This window comes from Polypterus senegalus, chromosome 2, assembly GCF_016835505.1.
Source record: "Polypterus senegalus isolate Bchr_013 chromosome 2, ASM1683550v1, whole genome shotgun sequence".
Classification (NCBI taxonomy): domain Eukaryota; kingdom Metazoa; phylum Chordata; class Cladistia; order Polypteriformes; family Polypteridae; genus Polypterus; species Polypterus senegalus.
In genome coordinates, this window is record NC_053155.1 from 78,160,701 (window position 1) to 78,179,910 (window position 19,210).

At 37.2% G+C, this 19,210-nt stretch overlaps 1 protein-coding gene across 2 annotated transcripts in view; it reads right to left on the bottom strand.

Moving 5' to 3' along the window:
* Nucleotides 1-19,210, bottom strand: part of agpat3 (1-acylglycerol-3-phosphate O-acyltransferase 3) — an 83,403-nt gene that overhangs the window by 53,931 nt on the left and 10,262 nt on the right. The window contains exon 1 of one of the 2 annotated variants that reach the window (XM_039744033.1): nt 10,340-10,430. The exons of the other annotated variant lie outside the window; for it this stretch is intronic. The gene's annotated coding sequence lies outside the window, so the exon portion shown is untranslated. Of the gene's footprint in view, nt 1-10,339; nt 10,431-19,210 lie in introns of those variants that run through there. 2 annotated transcript variants of the gene reach the window in all.

The window sequence follows — 19,210 nt, forward strand, 5'->3', positions numbered from 1 at the left end:
GCCACTCAAGGACATTCACAGAGTTGTCCTGAAGCCACTCCTTTGATATCTTGGCTGTGTGCTTAGGGTCGTTGTCCTGCTGAAAGATGAACCGTCGCCCCAGTCTGAGGTCAAGAGCGCTCTGGAGCAGGTTTTCATCCAGGATGTCTCTGTACATTGCTGCAGTCATCTTTCCCTTTATCCTGACTAGTCTCCCAGTTCCTGCCGCTGAAAAACATCCCCACAGCATGATGCTTACACCACCATGCTTCACTGTAGGGATGGTATTGGCCTGGTGATGAGCGGTGTCTGGTTTCCTCCAAACGCGACGCCTGGCATTTACACCAAAGAGTTCAATCTTTGTCTCATCAGACCAAAGAATTTTGTTTCTCATGGTCTGAGAGTTCTTCAGGTGCCTTTTGGCAAACTCCAGGCGGGCTGCCATGTGCCCTTTACTAAGGAGTGGCTTCTGTCTGGCCACTCTACCATACAGGGCTGATTGGTGGATTGCTGCAGAGATGGTTGTCCTTCTGGAAGGTTCTCCTCTCTCCACAGAGGACCTCTAGAGCTCTGACAGAGTGACCATCGGGTTCTTGGTCACCTCCCTGACTAAGGCCCTTCTTTAGATCAGTTTAGATGGCTGGCCAGCTCTAGGAAGAGTCCTGGTGGTTTTGAACTTCTTCCACTTACGGATGATGGAGGCCACTGTGCTCATTTGGACCTTCAAAGCAGCAGAAATTTTTCTGTAACTTTCCCCAGATTTGTGCCTCGAGACAATCCTGTCTTGGAGGTCTACAGACAATTCCTTTGACTTCATGCTTGGTTTATGCTCTGACATGAACTGTCAACTGTGGGACCTTATACAGGTGTGTGCCTTTCCAAACCATGTCCAATCAACTGAATTTACCAAAGGTGGACTCCAATTAAGCTGCAGAAACATCTCAAGGATGATCAGGGAAAACAGGATGCACCTGAGCTCAATTTTGAGCTTCATGGCAAAGGCTGTGAATACTTACATACATGTGCTTTCTCAACTTTTTTATTTTTAATAAATTTGCAAAAATCTCAAGTAAACTTTTTTCACGTTGTCATTATGGGGTGTTGTGCGTAGAATTCAGAGGAAAAAAATGAATTTAATCCACTTTGGAATAAGGCTGTAACATAACAAAATGTAGAAAAAGTGGTGCGCTGTGAATACTTTCCAGATGCTCTGTATTTTAGGCATATAGTATTTAGACTATATTGGCATTAGCTATCTCTACTTTTTAATCCTAAAACGCTGCTGCCTGGGGGCTTGTTTTGCTTTGGATGTGCTCTGTCTCTAGGTATGTCACAGGACTGGAAATTCATGAAGTGGGGTCCAGCCTCACGTGGGGAGGCAAATTGGTGGAGTGGGGGGATAAGGGGAGTGGGAGAGAAAGAGAGCAGGCTATACATAATCTATCCTTTTAATCCTTATAATCATAACTACCAACGTAACAATAGGCTGCATGGCAAAAACTCTTGAGGAAAAATGGAAATTAAGGTTAAAGCTGTCCCACTTCCAGTTAAGACTATAAAATTATATCAAAAATTCAGAATCAATGTCTCCATGATAACTTTGTGAGCTGGAATGTTAAAGGCCTGAATCACGAATTAAAGAGAAAGAAAGTACTCTCTCACCTAACAGGTTTAAATGTTAAAATAGTATTTTTTACAGGAGACCCACTTACTAAGCAAGGATCAGTTCCGGCTGTCAAAGGACTGGACTGGCCAAATGTTCTATTCCAGCTTTACAAAGAAAACTAGAGTTGTGGGAATTCTCATACATATAACAGTCTCATTCATAGCATCTGATCTAGTATCTGATCCTGAAGGGAGATATGTGATGGTCATGGGCAACTTATTTTAACTGTAAAATGATTTTGATAAATGTTTATGCACCTAATGTCGTGATAAGGAATTTATACAAAATGTATTTGCATCCATTCCCAATGTGAACACTCATAAAATTATAATGGCTGGAGACTTTGTGTTTTAAATCCACTCTTTGATAGAACTCCTGTCACGGGGGGACGACATCCAACACTGCAAAGACAATTACACAGTTTGTAACGGACCACAACTTATAAGACCCCTGGAGGTTTCTAAACCCAAACTCAAGAACACATTCTTTCTACTCACCAGTACATCATTGCTACTCAAGAACTGATTATTTCTTTATAGATAATAGTTTCTTGCCTACGATTAAATCATGCAAGTACGATGCTATTGTTATTTCCAATCATGCACCTCTGATCTTGGAGCTAAAGTCTCTATATCTCACACACTCACCTCGCAGATGGTGTCTTAACCCGCTTCTATTAGCAGACAAGCTAAGACTGTACAGAATTTATATCCAAACAAATCAGTTTTTTTCCTAGAGACAAATACATTCTCAGAGGTTTCTGCAGGCATACTCTGGGAAACTCTAAAGGCCTTCTTAAGAGGACAGATTATTTCATATCTTTCCCACAGAAATAAATTAGAAACCAAGAAAGTATCAGAGCTAAAAAGCGAAATTACTAGAATAGATGAAGAACATGTCAGGCTTCCAAGCGAGGCTCTACATAGGAAAAGGCAGGCTTTGCATTCAGAACTGAACCTCTTGACAACTAAAGAAACTGAACAACTAATTTATAATTCCAGACATCATTAATATGAACACTAAGAGAAAGGAGAGAAAGCTAATAAGCTTTTAGCTCAACAAATCCACAAGCAAGAAGTTTGCAATGCAGTCCCAGTAATCAACAACACGAACGGAGACGAAATCATCAACCATAAAAATATAATTCACACGTTTAGAGACTACTATAAATCCTTATATTCTACCGAGTTTGAAGACGACAACACACAATCTAATACATTTCTGGACACATTACAAATAGCTACTTTTAGTGCAGAGGAACTGGATAAATATGCAGATGATATGGTACTGTATATATCAGACCGACAAAATTCTGTGCCTGCAGTCTTAACAGCACTTACAGAATTTCAAAAGATCTCTGGTCTCAAAATTAATCTGAATAAAAGTGTACTCTTTCCAGTGAATTCGCAAGCATATAATATTAGATTAAAAACCCTACCTTTTATCATTGCAGATCAGTTTAAATACCTAGGGGTAAACAGCACAAGTAAACACAAAGCTCTTTATCAACAAAATTTCGCCGTCTGCATGGAAAAAATTGAGCAAGACTTGCATAGGTGGTCAACCCTTCATCTCACTCTAGCTGGAAGAATTAACGTTGTTAAGATGAATATTCTTCCTAAGCTTCTTTTTTATTTCACAACATCCCAATACACATCAATAAATAATTTTTTAAGCAATTAGATTCAACAATAACCTCATTTATTTGGAACTCAAAATATCCACGTATCCAAAGAGCGACTCTACAAAGACCTAAGGCAGAAGGTGGCATGGCTCTACCGAATTTTCAGTTTTATTACTGGGCAGCAAACATACAAGCTATAAAAACTTGGACACAAATAGATGAACATACACAGGCCTGGTCCACAATAGAAGTAAAATCCTGCAGTACTTTACTTTATATTCCCTGCTTTGTGCCCCAATAAATGCAAGTTATCAGCAATATACTTAAAACCCAATTGTGTTTCACTCACTAAGAATATGGAATCAATGCAGAAAGCATTTTAAGATGGAGAAGCTTTTATCTGTGGCACCTCTGCAAGAGAACCACCTCTTTTAATCCTCGCAAACATGTGCAGTTTTTAATATCTGGAAAAAATTTGGGATTAAATTGCTTAGAGATCTTTATATAGACAACATCTTTGCATCCTATGAACAATTACATTCCAAATTTAACTTTCCAGCTACACATTTCTTTCACTATCTTCAAATCAGGAACTTTGTTAAACAGAACCTGCCTGATTTTCCTTATCTTGCACCCTCATCCAAGCCGTAAAAAATATTGCTCAATTTCAAAGACTTAGAATCCATCTCTGCAATATATAAAATTATTTTACGGTCCATCCCTTTCAAAGATCCAAGAGGATAAAGGGAAAAAGATCTCTTAATCAATATATCAGAAAAGGAGTGGAAAGTAGCAATGCAAAGAATTCACACGAGCTCCATATGCACAAAACATACAATTATTCAACTCAAAATTATATATCGAGCACATCTGTCTCGCCTAAAACTGTCCAAAATGTTTCCAGGGCATGATCCAACTTGTGAATGCTGCAATCAAGTCCCAGCCTCACTGGGTCACATGTTTTGAGCCTGCACCAAATTAACATCATTTTGGACCAAAATTTTTAATTACCTTTCAGACAGCCTTGGTGTTAAAATCCCTCCACAGGGCTCATTTATACTTCACGCTCAGAACGGGCACGCGCCCGCATCATGGCTGCCACGCGTTGCCAGCGTTCATTTCACGCGTCCTCTGAGCAGGTCCTCAGAAATTAACGCCGCAGCGCGCGAGTTGCAGTACCAGCAAAAGTCAGGGCGAGTGTGCTAAAAGTCGGAACGTGACGTCAGAGTCTCTGTTTACTATCTACATGTGACAGCAAGCCTCTATGGAGATCCTTCGGGGATCAATGTGCGCACTTTGCTGTTTGATGAATGGCTCAAATACAGCGCTATACCTTATGTTGCCGATGTGAAGTTGCAAAAAAAAAAATAGACGGCACAAAAGATGGTATATGAGACTTTTAAAATGTATCGTGTCATTTATATATGTCTTTTTTACTTTTTAATTTTTGCAACTTAACAACAGCAACATAATGTATAGCGTTATATTTGAACCACTGAGAAAAAAATAAAGGACACGGTGAAAACGTGTACTTTGTGATTAAAGTGGAAATTTCGGCTTTAATCTCGAAATTTCCACTTTAACCTCGTAGTTTACTTTATCATTAAAGCAGACGGTCGCAAACGTCATCCCAGTTTTTAATCGCTACGAGCTTCTTGGACCTGACAGCAGGTAAAGTAAAACAATAAAAAATAGATGGTACAAAAGATAGTATGTGAGACTTTTAAAATGTATCGTGTCATTACGATCGGGAATATGCGACGCTTGAATATAAAAGCCCCACGAATGCATCTGTATGTCGGCATTTTGCTTCAGCAGCGGAAAGCAGCAATAGATCGCCAAACAGAACAAATTAAATGTATGATATTCCAACTCTCTGCACATTTAAAATCTTTAGATTTATACTTGATATCACTTTCATGATGAAATGCATTAAAATGTGTATGTTACATTTTACATATAATTTCGTTTAAATAATGAATACTGTTAATAAATACACACATGGGGTGTCACGGTGGCGGAGCGATAGCAGTTATGTTGCTGGTATTCCACACTGTGCTCCGGTTTCCTTCCAAAGATTTGCAGATTTGGGGATTTGGTGCCGCTAAAATGACGCTAGTGTATGTGTGTGCTTGTATTCACCTTGCGATGAGCTGAGGCCTCGTCAAGGGACTGTTTCTCATTCGTGCCCAATGCTTCCTGGAATGGACACATACATCCCTGGATTTATGGATTTAATCAATAAACATCCTTTTCAGAGATATTGCGGTAAGGTGTTATCGGAATTTAACAGGTGTTTTAGGCAATTCACAACACAGATAAGCCTAACATGTTCTTACCGCGATAATATCTCGCACTGCCACCTGGTGGATTCCTCCAGATTTACTTAAAGAACGCGCGTAAGTATAAACACTACAACGCTTGCGTAGCAGGAGCGTCTGCTGCAGCATGCGTTGTGTCGCGTGAAGTATAAATGAGCCCTAACCCATTAACAGCCATGTTTGGGGTTCTTCCAGATGGATTTAAAGTGGAGAAGGACAAACAAACTGTGATTGCATTCGCTACACTTTTGGCACGCAGACTTATTTTGCTAAACTGAAAGAATCCTAATTCTCCTTTTTTAAGTCAGTGGGAAACGGATGTGTTATACTATTTGAAACTGGAAAAAATCAAACATTCAGTTAGAGGATCTGTGCAGATTTTTTTCAAAACATGGCAGGATCTAATCAATAATATTTTAGAATAAGTTTTTAAAGCACTGAGGAAGCAATTATCTTTGCATTTCTTTTTAGGTCAATTTAGGTATGTTTACAAGCCTTAAGTTTTACCCTGTTGGCCATGCTCTCTCTATCTCAGGGGTGGGGGTAGATTTGCTCTTAAATCCTATTTCTTGTAAAAATTGATTGATTTGTATGGAATCACAATAAAATTAATAAAAAAAATGTACAGTAGATTAGTTTAGAAAACAGTCATATTTATTTACAAAACAAAACTATATTAACAAAATATAATAGTTTTAAAAAAATCAATTCATGTAATATTGTAATGACCAGTGTAATAGGCAAATACAACTCAGGTACTAGAGGTTTCTAGGTTTTACTTGGAGACTTTGTTCTGTAACAAAGGTGCCAGGTCTTATTTGCGGTTATCTGGGTTATGGCGCTCACCTCCAAAACAACAAAAGAGAGCTTTCCCTATCAATCAGTTTATCTCCAGCTACTTACATTTTTTTTTTCTCTATACCGTAAACATTCCTGCTTACTGTCTCATGACTCCCTACTCTAAAATTCCTTCCATTGCACCTTCCTTATTCTCCTAACTTCTCCTACCACTCATCTCCTAAGAGGCATGTCCACCCCTTACAGAACAGAAGCCATTCACCCAGTCCCATCACTTACAGCATTCATTCCACTCTTTGTTTCCACAAAGCACATTCCAAGGTGCCTGCACATCACAATATATTAACAAAACATAGCATAACAGAATTTAAAAAGAAAATTACAATACAGAAGAATATTATCACGAATGCAGAATAATATTACCGTCGGTGGTTTCCATTTATGATGCATTCTTCAATTTTGTTGGCATCACACTTTATATCATTCACTGTTCTTCCTACTTGAAACACTTTCGCCATTTCGTAAATGTTTAATTAACATTTTTTCTGACAATTCCAACACCACGCATATGTTTATCAAATATAACAATGTATAGTCCATTAATTATAACACAAGAGAAAAGTTATGTAACACTATAAGAATTTAAGGTACGTAACTGACACTGTGGTGCTGGGGAAGTAACACTATGTATTAGCACAAGGGAAGTTTTTCCAGTGTGCAAAGCTTGCAGTGTAGTGCACGACAGTAGTAGATAAAATATATTTTGTGACCACTGGGGGGGGGTTGCAACCTCCCACTCTCCCGACACAAAGGCACAGATACAAGTCCCGATTAAAACAAAGGTTTTAATCCTTTAAATACCTTCATAATAAAGACTTCAAAAGGCAAACACCACACACAATACAATTCTTCAAGGATCTTTTCTTCTCCTCCGCTCCTATTAACAGATAAGTGGCATCCCTGTGTATATATCAAATGTGTATGTTATTAATTATTTTTTAAAAAATAGGTTTTAGGCTAAAAATATATACAACACACATTATACCTGTATCCACCAAAACCATAAATATTTTTAATTATGTCATGATATGTGTTTTTGGTCATTCTGCCCGCTCCTACCTCAACTTTCTGGCCCAAGATACTCTAGTAGTTAAAAGAATACTTGAGCATGAACATTGTACTCAATATAGACACTCCATCAGTATAAGAAATACAGTAATAATTCACCATACTGGTTCAGATCAAGCAGCCATTCCTTCCATTCACGTGCTCCTCAAAGTACCAAAGTCATTTCCAAGTAGTACTACAGAATCAGCAAACCATGCCCTTTTAAGGACAGATTTCAGTCATTACAAAGGATGAATACTCTAAACCACTGTTTAATGCATACATGCAAACAACAGTCACATTTTCTTTCTTTGCAATTTAAAGCCGCACTGAGGCAACTTTTTTGCCCACCACAACAAACCAACCTATATAGCACCCAGCCAAGGGCTTACGAGTATCCCTATACAGTATCCACTTAGGGCTGCTCATTTAAGGCAACTCCAGAGTAGGACAGAAACAACTTTTGATCATGAAGTCTGGTTCTACAACCAGTGATGTACAAATAGGTGAGGAGTCTGACTCAAGCCAATATTATTATCCTTCCCCACCAGAGACGTTATACTACAGAATTCCACTGCTAGTGACTAGTATGCCTGGATCCATCCCACTCTTAAATGTCACCAGAATAACACTGCACCTAATCATCATCCTTCACCCTGTGGGTGAACAGCACACATGAAGGCTCTAAGTGGCTTTTTCAGACAGAGCCCAAACAGGCCACACAGAATCAGGCACTTTTGGGTGAACCCCACATCCAGGTCTGGCTCCTCAGGTGCACCCTTATGAGGTTCTACTTAATTTCCGATTAGCACCTAGGATTAGCAATGGACTGTTCTTTGTTTGGCACTTTCCCTTTGTTAGTTGTAACCCTATCAGTTAAACACATCTCCAGATAACATCTATATATTTTATCATTGAAGTCTACTGTAAGTTTGTTAAATATATTGTATCAGAACAGATGGCTTAAATATATTGTATCAGAACGATGTGGGAAATAATGTTCTCTTTTAGGCATGCCTGAGAAAATCTTAAGAAACAAAAACAGGTACTAAATTATTAAAATACATGATCTGAAAAAAAAAATAAAACTGACAAAGTGACTTACTTATCGGACACACATCCCATTTACAGCAGTATGGTGTTGCAGTGATTAGAACTGCCATATGTTGCCGTCTGTGAGCTCTCTGCCTCAAGTGTACTAGCATTCTTTTCCATCCCAAAGACATGAAAATTAGATCAACTAGTGAATCTAAACTGGAGTTGGGTTTACAGATGTGACCTGCAATAAAGTGATGTCCCATCCTATTGTGGTTCCTGCCTTGAACCCAATATTGTCAGGATAGTCTCCAGAAGCACAGACATACTTAAATTTGATTAAGCAGATTCAAAAATGAAGATATGGATGGAATGGATATTTAATTCAGTGTTACTGAAGCTCTGATTTCCAGTCTGGATGCCTTCTATATGAAGCTTGCATGAATCCCACAATATGCATTAAGGTTACTATCACAGTTCAAAGACATACTGTCAAAAATCAACAAGCAACTCTAAGCTGGAACTGTTTAAATTAGATTGGAGTGCTTATAAGCATACCTTTTAAAGCACCCGGCTCATATCTGAAGTGTTTCCTAGTCGCAGCTAGATAAGCTTCACTTTCTGTATGTCCAGGAAAACCTTCACTTAAAAAATGGACAAATGCACAATCAAATTGCATGGTAGAAATGGTAAGAAGATATTGTACTGCAATGCTTTTATTATTTGTATTTCTAATTTTTAATGCAGGTTTACAAAAAATATATATATCTTGCTATAATACGTCTGGGGTATGCAGTGCACTGTTGCTATCAGAAAAAAAAAAAAAATCTCTAAATACTGGAATACGTTTTGCAGCCTGGTCTTAAGATTACATGGAAAAGAGATTTTAGATTTTTAACGTTGAAATCTATGAATGGATGTGCATATGTGCCCCACAATGGGCTGGTGTCACTATACAGGTGATCAGTGCTTTCTGCCCACTGCAGTTTGGACAGGCACACGCTCCTACCAACAGTGCAATGGATAAAGCCATGTCAGCAGACTCTTGGATGAAATATCCTTGTGACTCAGTCTGTGTTTTGCTAATGATAAATAAAAACTGACAGACCAAAATGTCCTGAAATGCAGACATGAATTAATAGTTAGATAATCAGCAATAAAAACAATTTAATAAAAATTTGATTACCAAAAAAACAATATTTACCATTATAGTATATTACTGTTTCAAACATGTTCTTGTTATATTTGAATTTTATGCATTAATAACTGCTAATAAATATTTAGACAGACAGATTTGCAAATCATACTCTACAATATGAATATACTCAGCAGTTTGGATGCAATATACAAGTCAGTTCTATTACAAAGTTTCTTAGATACATTTCTGTTTCACTGGTAGGTAATATTTTGGCTATTTTTGGTGATGTATTGCTGTACAACTTTTAAACTTTTAAAACTACAGTAACAAACTTTGAATTCTCATACATAATATACCTTTTGTTGAAAGTCAAATAATTTTTTTTCATTTACTGACAGTACATACTGTATGTATAAAAAAAATCTCAGATGTGCTTAAAAAAAATGAAAAATATTTCTAAAGTTGGAGAACAGATTAGTTAGGTGACTTTGTCAGGGTCACCAAGTGAGCTAGCCGTGGGAATGGAACAAAAATACTTTTGAGTTTTCGTGCAGCTCTATCAGTTGCAATAGATAATTAACAACTAGCAGAGCTTTCATTACTGAAAAACACAAAATAAATATAAATAAGAATAAAAAATACAGTATTCAATTGAGGCATATTGTACATACCTTTGCAGAAAATCCCAAATTTTTAAAATTTAAATTTAGGCAATTACAACTTGAATTGAAATTATTCTGAAAAAAACCTTGTGAATACTGATGTGGCTCAGTATGAACTGAGAAAAGAGACCGTAAGAGGACTAGGAAAATGAAAGAGTAGAGCAAAGGGAAAGAGGTGGAGAAATATTGCTTTGATCAATTGATAACAGCCACAGCCAGGAAAGGACTATGACCCTTGATAGAAACAGGTGACATCTGTTTTGCTGAATACAGAGAAAATTAAAAGACAAATTTACCTCAAAAAATGCAAACTTTCAAATATTTTATAATCGTATAGGTAAAACAAGTTTGAATGAATTACTGGCCAAATTAGAGTTTACAATTGTCCATTTTTACTTAAAGGAATACTCCATCAGAAAATTATTTTTTATATAAATTACTAAGCCCATGTAGTTTGCAGTGATGACCAAGGAAAAAAAATCTTGTGTTTTCATACTGAATGGAGAAATAAAAACTGATATAAGAAGCATCTATGATGACTAACATTAGATAACATCAAACAATATAAAAATGTTCATGAATAAAATCTCTTCTTACTTGTATTGATGAATGTCTTCTTTTTTTACATTGAGGAACAGATTTATATTTCTGCTTTTAGTACAACTGTTCCCATTTTTTCTATAGATGCTGCACTGGCATATTAAATGAGCTACTGAAGATCTCACAGAGTGTCAATGGTGAAGACTAAACAAACATCTTTAAATGTACAGATCAGAGCCTTTCAGATCTACACTTTATAATTAAAGCACATTAAGTACACTGTAAGCTTATAAAAAAAGCATACATGCCTAGAATTAGGTGCATAATTGTCATAGGAGAACATTCTGAAATGATTCTCTTTGTTTGAGAAATCACAAGAAAGAACTTGTAAACTGGACATTTCAGCTTCTGATGTGTTTCTATCCTATGTGGCTTGCCACTTTAGTCCATGAATCATAATTGGGCTTCATGAGTGTCATTGCCAACATTCTTCCACCATTTTGTAAGGCAATGAATGAACACAGACCTCATAAGTGCCAAAGATCCAAAAGCATTTTTCTTTAGCTATCCAGATTTTTTTCTATTGACCTCATAGGATTCCTGGAGTTAAGTAATAAGTTAAAGGTTTCAATTTACAGGTCAGTCTATATCTTAATCAGCTTTAAGGAGAGACAAAAAATAAGGTCACCGGTACAAGAAGCCAAAATATGTGTACTGTGCTTTTGACTTACTCAAAATGGCAAGGTAAGAAACTCAACAATAAGAGACGACCACTCAAGACTCATCTCCTCTAAACTGAAAGGAGTCAAATGAAATGCTTTGAAATATGATCAGGCTGCCCTGGTAGTTTCCAGACTGAGAGAAAATCAATGAAATCTAGGATACAAAGAAAATATTCATACTCATTTAGAAAATGGAACTACTTAGAAAGCCCTGTGACCTTTGAAATGAAACAACGTGACCTTTCCTACCTAGGTTCACTTTGATGCTAATGAAGCCTAACTTCCCACACCCTTATAAAAAGTCAATGAGATAAATTCACCTTTTTATTGTGGTTACAGTTTCAATTAGCTAAACCACAAATTTATCGCCGATTTTAAGAAAGTGGCAAGCAGGCAACATTTTTTCTACTACATTAACATCTGCATTGTCACAAGAATTATCAAAAAACAAGGACATTGTCAAGATTCACACTCTCTCTGTTCATGAGAATTGAGCAAGGTACACAGGGAGAACCTGAATGGGGACAGAGAAGAGCTTTGCATACCTCAAAGCATTATTTGCTTTCTTTTACGACAGACAGAGGGAAACTACCAACCAATGAGGTCTCTTAATGGTTCAAGAGATCTTAATGATTGATTGTAGTAGTCTGTAGGTTGGCTTGCAAGTAAGAATTTAATTGTACTTTGTTATACACATATGACAATAAATGTTTTGAAACTTCTTAAGTTTTGGACCTCTTCCATACACATCAAATCCAGTCAGGTCCCTAGAAGCTGTGAAACAGCAATATTAAGCACTGTACTTTTCATTTAACAAAGTAAAAGGGCTAATCAATGTTGAAGAGATGACTTATAGAATTAGAGGAGGACAATGGTATATACTGTAAAAGCAGAGTGACTGCTTTAGAGAAGAAATAAAGGTGCATTGACCAGGTATTGTTCTAGATTTTGACATTTTCTACAACTGGAACAGCTGAAAGAACTGCTTTGGCTACATAGTCTCTACATAACCTTCAGTTTTATGATTATAATTCTTATTTTGCCTGAACAGGTTCTAGTAGTTAATGCCTTGTCACAAACTATTATAGATGATGTATGAATGCTTTAAAAGATACTTCTATAATGCCTTTTTTTAACTTTCTTTGTTGGAAAAATTACATTTTTTTCCTTTACACAGAGAGATCTCGGAATGTAGCTTTGCTTAACTACATATGTAAGAAACATAATATAATTGCAACATATACAGAACTACACTATACATAAAAGGTTTTGTCATTATTACCTGGGCAGTACATATTTTAACATGTGTACTGAAGAGCAATAATTACAGCATCAACCACTGACCTATTGGGACAACAAGCAAATGGATGAGGACCAACAAAATAATCTAAAGAAGAGTTCAAATGATGAAGCAGACACTCAAGACTTTTACACTTGCAAAAACAGGAAGGTAGGAAATTATTATTCTGTTGTATTTCTACTTTCTAATGGTAGTTTTTGTGATTCACACTGGATGATGCAGTGCTGTAATCTTCTGTGAGCAGTCCAATGCTAAACTGTATGTTGAGCAAAACAAACAAACAAACAGCATGTTACAGGCCACTGGCATTTTATTTTAGCCTACCCAGACTAAGAACTCTCTATGTTAACTATATTATCACACTGGTTTAACTATGGATGCTTTACAATTCCATTCATTTGCATGATTAATTGTGTATAGAAATTATGAGGTAGTCATTGATCAAGGCAGGTTGAAGAAAAACTACTGAAATACAGATGGTTATAACCTAATTTTTAAATAAATCAACCCATCAATATTTAGATGTGGGCTCAAGCCAAAATACAGTGAAAAGTGCTTAAAGGAATTTAAATAACTTTTTTTCTTGTAAAGTTTTGCTTCTCTCCCCCAGCAGATTCCAGCCTTATAGAAGGGATAAATGGGTGTCTCTCAATTAATAATCATCATAACAATACATGGAGCTGGGTTTTTTAAGTAGCTCAGGTCTCCTTTTACAGATCTGTGGCCAAACGAATCAGAGCTACCTAAGTACTAAACTCCTAATGCTGGAGACCATGTTTTGCTGCTACCTAATTTACATAACCAACCACTTCTTCATACTGCACTAATAGAACACCTTGGTAATAAACAATTGCTTTAACTTGTGTTAATTTGCATACAATTTCAATGAATTCAAACATATTTTACAAAACATTTTTCTAGCTTAATGCAAATTAAAGGAAGAGACTGCCATACTACCTTTAGGAGACCAACCAAATATATCCTACTCTTCAACATCTCTCATTTATAACAGAGATGTTAAAATGTTTAATTAAACAGATGTAAACAACTGATATTTTGAAATAAGTCCTTTATTCAAAATACTTACCAATATGTATAGTATATCAGTGCCAAAATAATTAATGCCGCACAAATGCCCGAAAAAATTAACCCAGCAGTGTGGCTTGCTAACATCTTTGAACAGTTTATAGAGGTAAAAATAAATAAATAACCAGTCTTCAAGATGTTAAAAACCCATATAAATCCAACAATGTGCTTACGATGTCAGAAGTGGAACAGAACAAACCTATGGAGGAAACTGAAGCTTTGCTGTGGAAAAGACAGCTTGCTGTGCAAAATGTAAATAAATCCGCTCGTGAAAAAATTATGTGAAAATCCAAACATTCTTAGAACATGTACTGAATTCCATTTCTAAATTGCCCTTCAGATAAGACAAAAGAAGACAACAAAACACAACACTTTTGTATGTTAATAGCCAGCCTCAATACTACCTAACAGACCATCCCTGCTCTAATCCTTAAATCAGCTTATCATTTACTAGCCACCTACAGGCACCCTGGATCAGTCACAAGAAATATTCATCACTAGAACTTAAGCATGCAACATGTGCAATGCTGGAACAATATCTTAGGCTTCGAGACAGTGAGAACTCTCATTAGATAATAGGTAAATCAAAACATTGCAGCAGAATATCCTGTTAAAAATGAACATAACATATATTTGAAGAAAAAAAAAAAAAAGGTTTATTGTGAAAATATTCCTCACTCTGAAATGTGTTTATCAGTAGCATGGGATGCTCTATAATGACCATTTATTTTACCTTCTTGTACTGTTAGGTTTGTGAAGGTAGTTGCATCTCTTTGATAATATTTTGCCATTTTAGGTTGTGTATTTCATAAGCTTCTAAAGGAGTAAAAAAAAAAACAATTGCCCATTTCTTCATGTTTTTGGCTGCCCCCATAAACTAATTTTATATAGATATTTCAGTGAATAATCCCTTTACTGTTTTCACTTGTTTATACAAATGTGTTTTATTTATTTCCTATTTTGACCAGTCAACATCGTTCAGAATAAATTTTACTTCCATCATGTGGAATGGCTGAATCCAAGGAGTTGAACAGCGAAACAGGTGGTGTGCTTATGTACTCACAAACACGAAGTGTTTTCACTGAAAAAAGTGCTAGAAATGTGTCACTGTTTGTTTGCAGTTTTTCATTACTTCCTACCTGCCCGAGTTATAAAAGATCATCTTCATCCCTTCCCATCAGGTCACATCTGTGACTGGTTTATGACAGGGTTATGAAGCCTGGGTGTGATCCCAATAAGGGGTCCAATAAAACTGGATTCTAAAAGCAACCTTAATTATTCTTAAGCAGAAAGACTCCTGTACACAGAAAATGAATGGGGTTTGGGCTGTGTGGAAGGCTTGGGGCAGGCCATAAAGGTAAACATAATGACTGCTACAATACAACTAATGGCAGCAACCACATACTAAATTATTGCTGCATACTCAACATTCAATACAGTAATACAATGAATGAGATTTATAGAGCACAACTCCACTAAGGAATAAGAGTCTGTAAACTTGATACTTACAACTAAAATGGTTTAAAAACAAAAAAGATATTAGACCTGCATTAGAACTGTATGCCAGTCATGAACAGACAAGGCAACTAGATGAACATCTTGATGTAGCTAAGAGTAACTTATTAAAAGAACTAAAAGATGCTATGCACAGAAATGTGAAGTGGAATTTGCATATTCATTAATGCCCTGTCCAGAGATTGTTCCTGCATTGAACCTGGCACTTGGTGAAATTGGCTCCAACTTACTCGCGAGCCTGCTCTAGATAAGAGTTTGTAAGATGAATGGATGGATGAATGGTCAATAGTGGGATATTCTATAAGGTGGAGGTTATGAGTTCAAATCCTACTACTAACACTGTATGGCCATGGGCACGTCACGTCACTTGTCTTCGCTCCAACTGGAAAAACAAAAGAAATGCAACCAACTGTATCTCAAATCTTGTAAGTCACCTTGGGGAAAAAAGTATCAGTCAAATAATAATAGGCCACTGGGGCTGCTCACTCTTGATCATACTATACAGATTTGTCCATGAGTAAAACACTTCTGCATTATACCAATTCATGCTGCAGAAGCTGCTATGCCCATTTCCCCGAGTGAGTTCACGGATGTAGTTAAGCAGCTCTACAGTGGCAAGGCCCCAGGGTTAAGTGAGATCCTTCCAAAAATGCGGAAAGTTTTGGACATTGTTGGGCTGTTATGACAAGCCATTTCAGTCTACTGTGCCCCTACTGTGTCTACTGTGACAGACTAAGACAGTGGTCCCTATTTTTTAAAAGGGGGAATGGAGGGTGTGTTCCAACTATCGGGGCATCACACTCCTTAGCCTTTCTGGGAAAGCTTATATCAGAACACTGGATAGGAGGCTCCATCCAGTTGTGGAACCTCAGATCCAGGAGGAGCAATGTGAATTCTGTCTAGGCAATGGAAAAGATGAACTGGAATTCAAGTAAAGTCTTTTCACAACCATAAATAATAATTATAAAATATACAACTGGCAAGATTTTTTTTTCTTTTTTTTTTTTAAAAAAAAGTGAAATGGGGAAAAGGTAGACAGCATCTAAATGCAATGTGAAGCAAACTCTATAAACAGGAAAATAGTAAAAGACAATGTCAGTTTTTAGAGGGTCACTCTAACCAATCTTTGTCCTCAAACAAGCCATTTCAAGAAATTAAACTGCTGATTTAAGGGTCTGTGTAAACAAAGTCCAAGTCAAGTATCTAGAAACTAGACTCTGCAAGAGATAGTATATTCTCTAAACAGAAAAGAAAAAAAAATCACAACAAAAACTGCTTCAAGTCAGCACCATATGTAAGATGCACTGATGGGAATGCAAGTGAATGAGTCATAAAAAATAAACATATATAACCATACCCCAAGAAACATGACAAATTCCTGCCCACTTCATAGTCATTTTGAAGTTAAAAAATGAAAAGCAATTTCCAGGAGCAAAAAGAGCAATGTGCTTGGAGAGTTGTAAAGTAACAGTGAAAAACTGGTCTTATTTGTCTTTAAGAAATGTAAAAGAAAAGTTTAACATATTTTTAGATCCTTGTTATTACGTATTTCACTTTGCTATTTTTATATTTGTTTAAACACAGTTTTGTTAGTCTTGAATGAGTCATTGTAGAAAAAATACTGTACTGAACATTTGTCTAGGAAATAGAAACAAAACCAATGGAGCTTCAACACAACACATTACCAAAGACAAATTCTAAACCTTAAAGTTAACATGTGTTCAGTGCCTATTTACGTTTTCCCATTTGATTGTTACATAACATTGAATCATAGTGCATTTAATTTGGCTTTGACATTGATTAATGTCAAAATAAAAGTAGACCTCTAAAAAGTGGTTACAAATATAAAACACAATATAATTGATCACCCCCCTTCAAGTGGCAACCATTACAGCCATGAGTGTGTGTGGACAGATCCCTATTACCTATTATTGTAATAAAATGTGTACACAAGAAACCTAAATACAAATTAAGAAGGGAACAGTGCAACTCAGTGGCACAACAATTCCCCCCAAAATCTCTGTCACATTTGCACATCTGAACACTGGACTTTATCCCCATTTATCCTTGTAAGGCAGCTCACACACTGTCAGATTGCATGGGAATGGTGAGTAAACAGCCATGTTCAGATCCAGCCACAAAATCTCAACTGGACTGAGATTTGGACTCTGGCTCAGACATTCTAGGACATTAACACTGCTGTTTTGAAGACATTCCTCTGTAGCTTTGGCTTTATGCTTAAGGTAGTTGATTTGCAAGACTTCTCCCAAGGCATAGGTTTCTTGCAGACAGTATTAGGTTTTACATCAGGATTTCCCTGTATTTTGCTGCGTTCATTTTACCTTCAACCCTTATAAGCTCTCCAGGGCCTGCAACACAGAAGTATCCCAACAGCATGATGTTCCTGATAACATGGTTCAAGGAGGAGATGATGCATTTTGATAATGTGCAACTTTTGAATTATGCTAAACAAGTTGTTTAGTCCAATGGCCAAAAGGTGCAATTTTGTTCTCTTCAGACAATACAGCCTTCTTCCAGCTGACTGGAGAGGCTCCCATGCGTCTTCCGGCAAAGTCTAACCAAGATGTCATGTCATGTGCATTTCTTGAACCGCCTGGGCAACACTGTTGTATGCAGTCTCTCCAATCTCATCCACTGTACGTAGTCTGTAACTCCATTAGAGTTCTCGTTGAACTCATGGTAGCATATATAACCAGTCTTCTTCTCAAGCCTCCTCAAGGTGGATTTACACAGCTGTGGCATACTCTTATGTTTCTTAATTATTGATTTAACTGGGCTCCAAAGGATGTCTAAGTCACTGAACATTCCAGGTGATCTCCGTTTAACTAAGTGAACTCAATATCCAATGGGGTGCACCACTCATGATTCACATGTGTTATATTGAAGCGGGTGAAATGTTTATGTGAGAAGTTATTTTTTTGTTTTATATTTGTAATTAATTTAGACTACTTTACCTGTACATTGGTACTATGAATACTTAAATGCTGTGCAGAGTGGAGGCAGAACCTCTGTTTTTCTCCAATTGATTCTGGGGTTCATCAGGGGTGTGTTCTTGCTCCTATAAATCTCGACTTTGCCTACAATGAGATCTTTGCAGCAGCTGTGATCAGGGCTCTTGAGTGACTGAGTGAGGAGTTCGAGTGTCGGGGTTTGAGAGTGTCCTGGATAAAAACCCAAGATCCAGGCCTTTAAATGACCTCTTGGATATAGCCATCAGCAATGTGTCTGTCTGCAAAGAGAGTGTCAACTGCATTAGAAGGTTTACTTACCTCAGCAGCGACATTCATGTCTCTGGCGACTCCTCCTATGAAGTCAGTAGATAGACTGGGAGAGCATGGGGGCTCATGAGGTTGCTGGAAAGGGATGTGTGGCGTTCTCGATATCTCTGCCGAAGGTCCAAGTCTTTAGAGTTCTGGCGCTTCCCGTTTTGCTATATGGTTACGAGACATGTGACCTGATACAAACACCAGATTCCTTCAGTACCATGTCTGTTGAGTGAATCTTTGGGTACCGCTGGCTTGACTTTGTGTCAAACGAACGGTTGCTCATTGAGTCCTGAATGAGGCACATTACCTGCATTGTGAGGGAGCTTCAGTTACGGCACTACAGCCATGTGGCGCGATTTCCCAAGGGTAAACCAGCTTGCAGGATCCTATTGTTGGGGACCCGTGCGTTTTCACCAGGTCAAGGGGATGC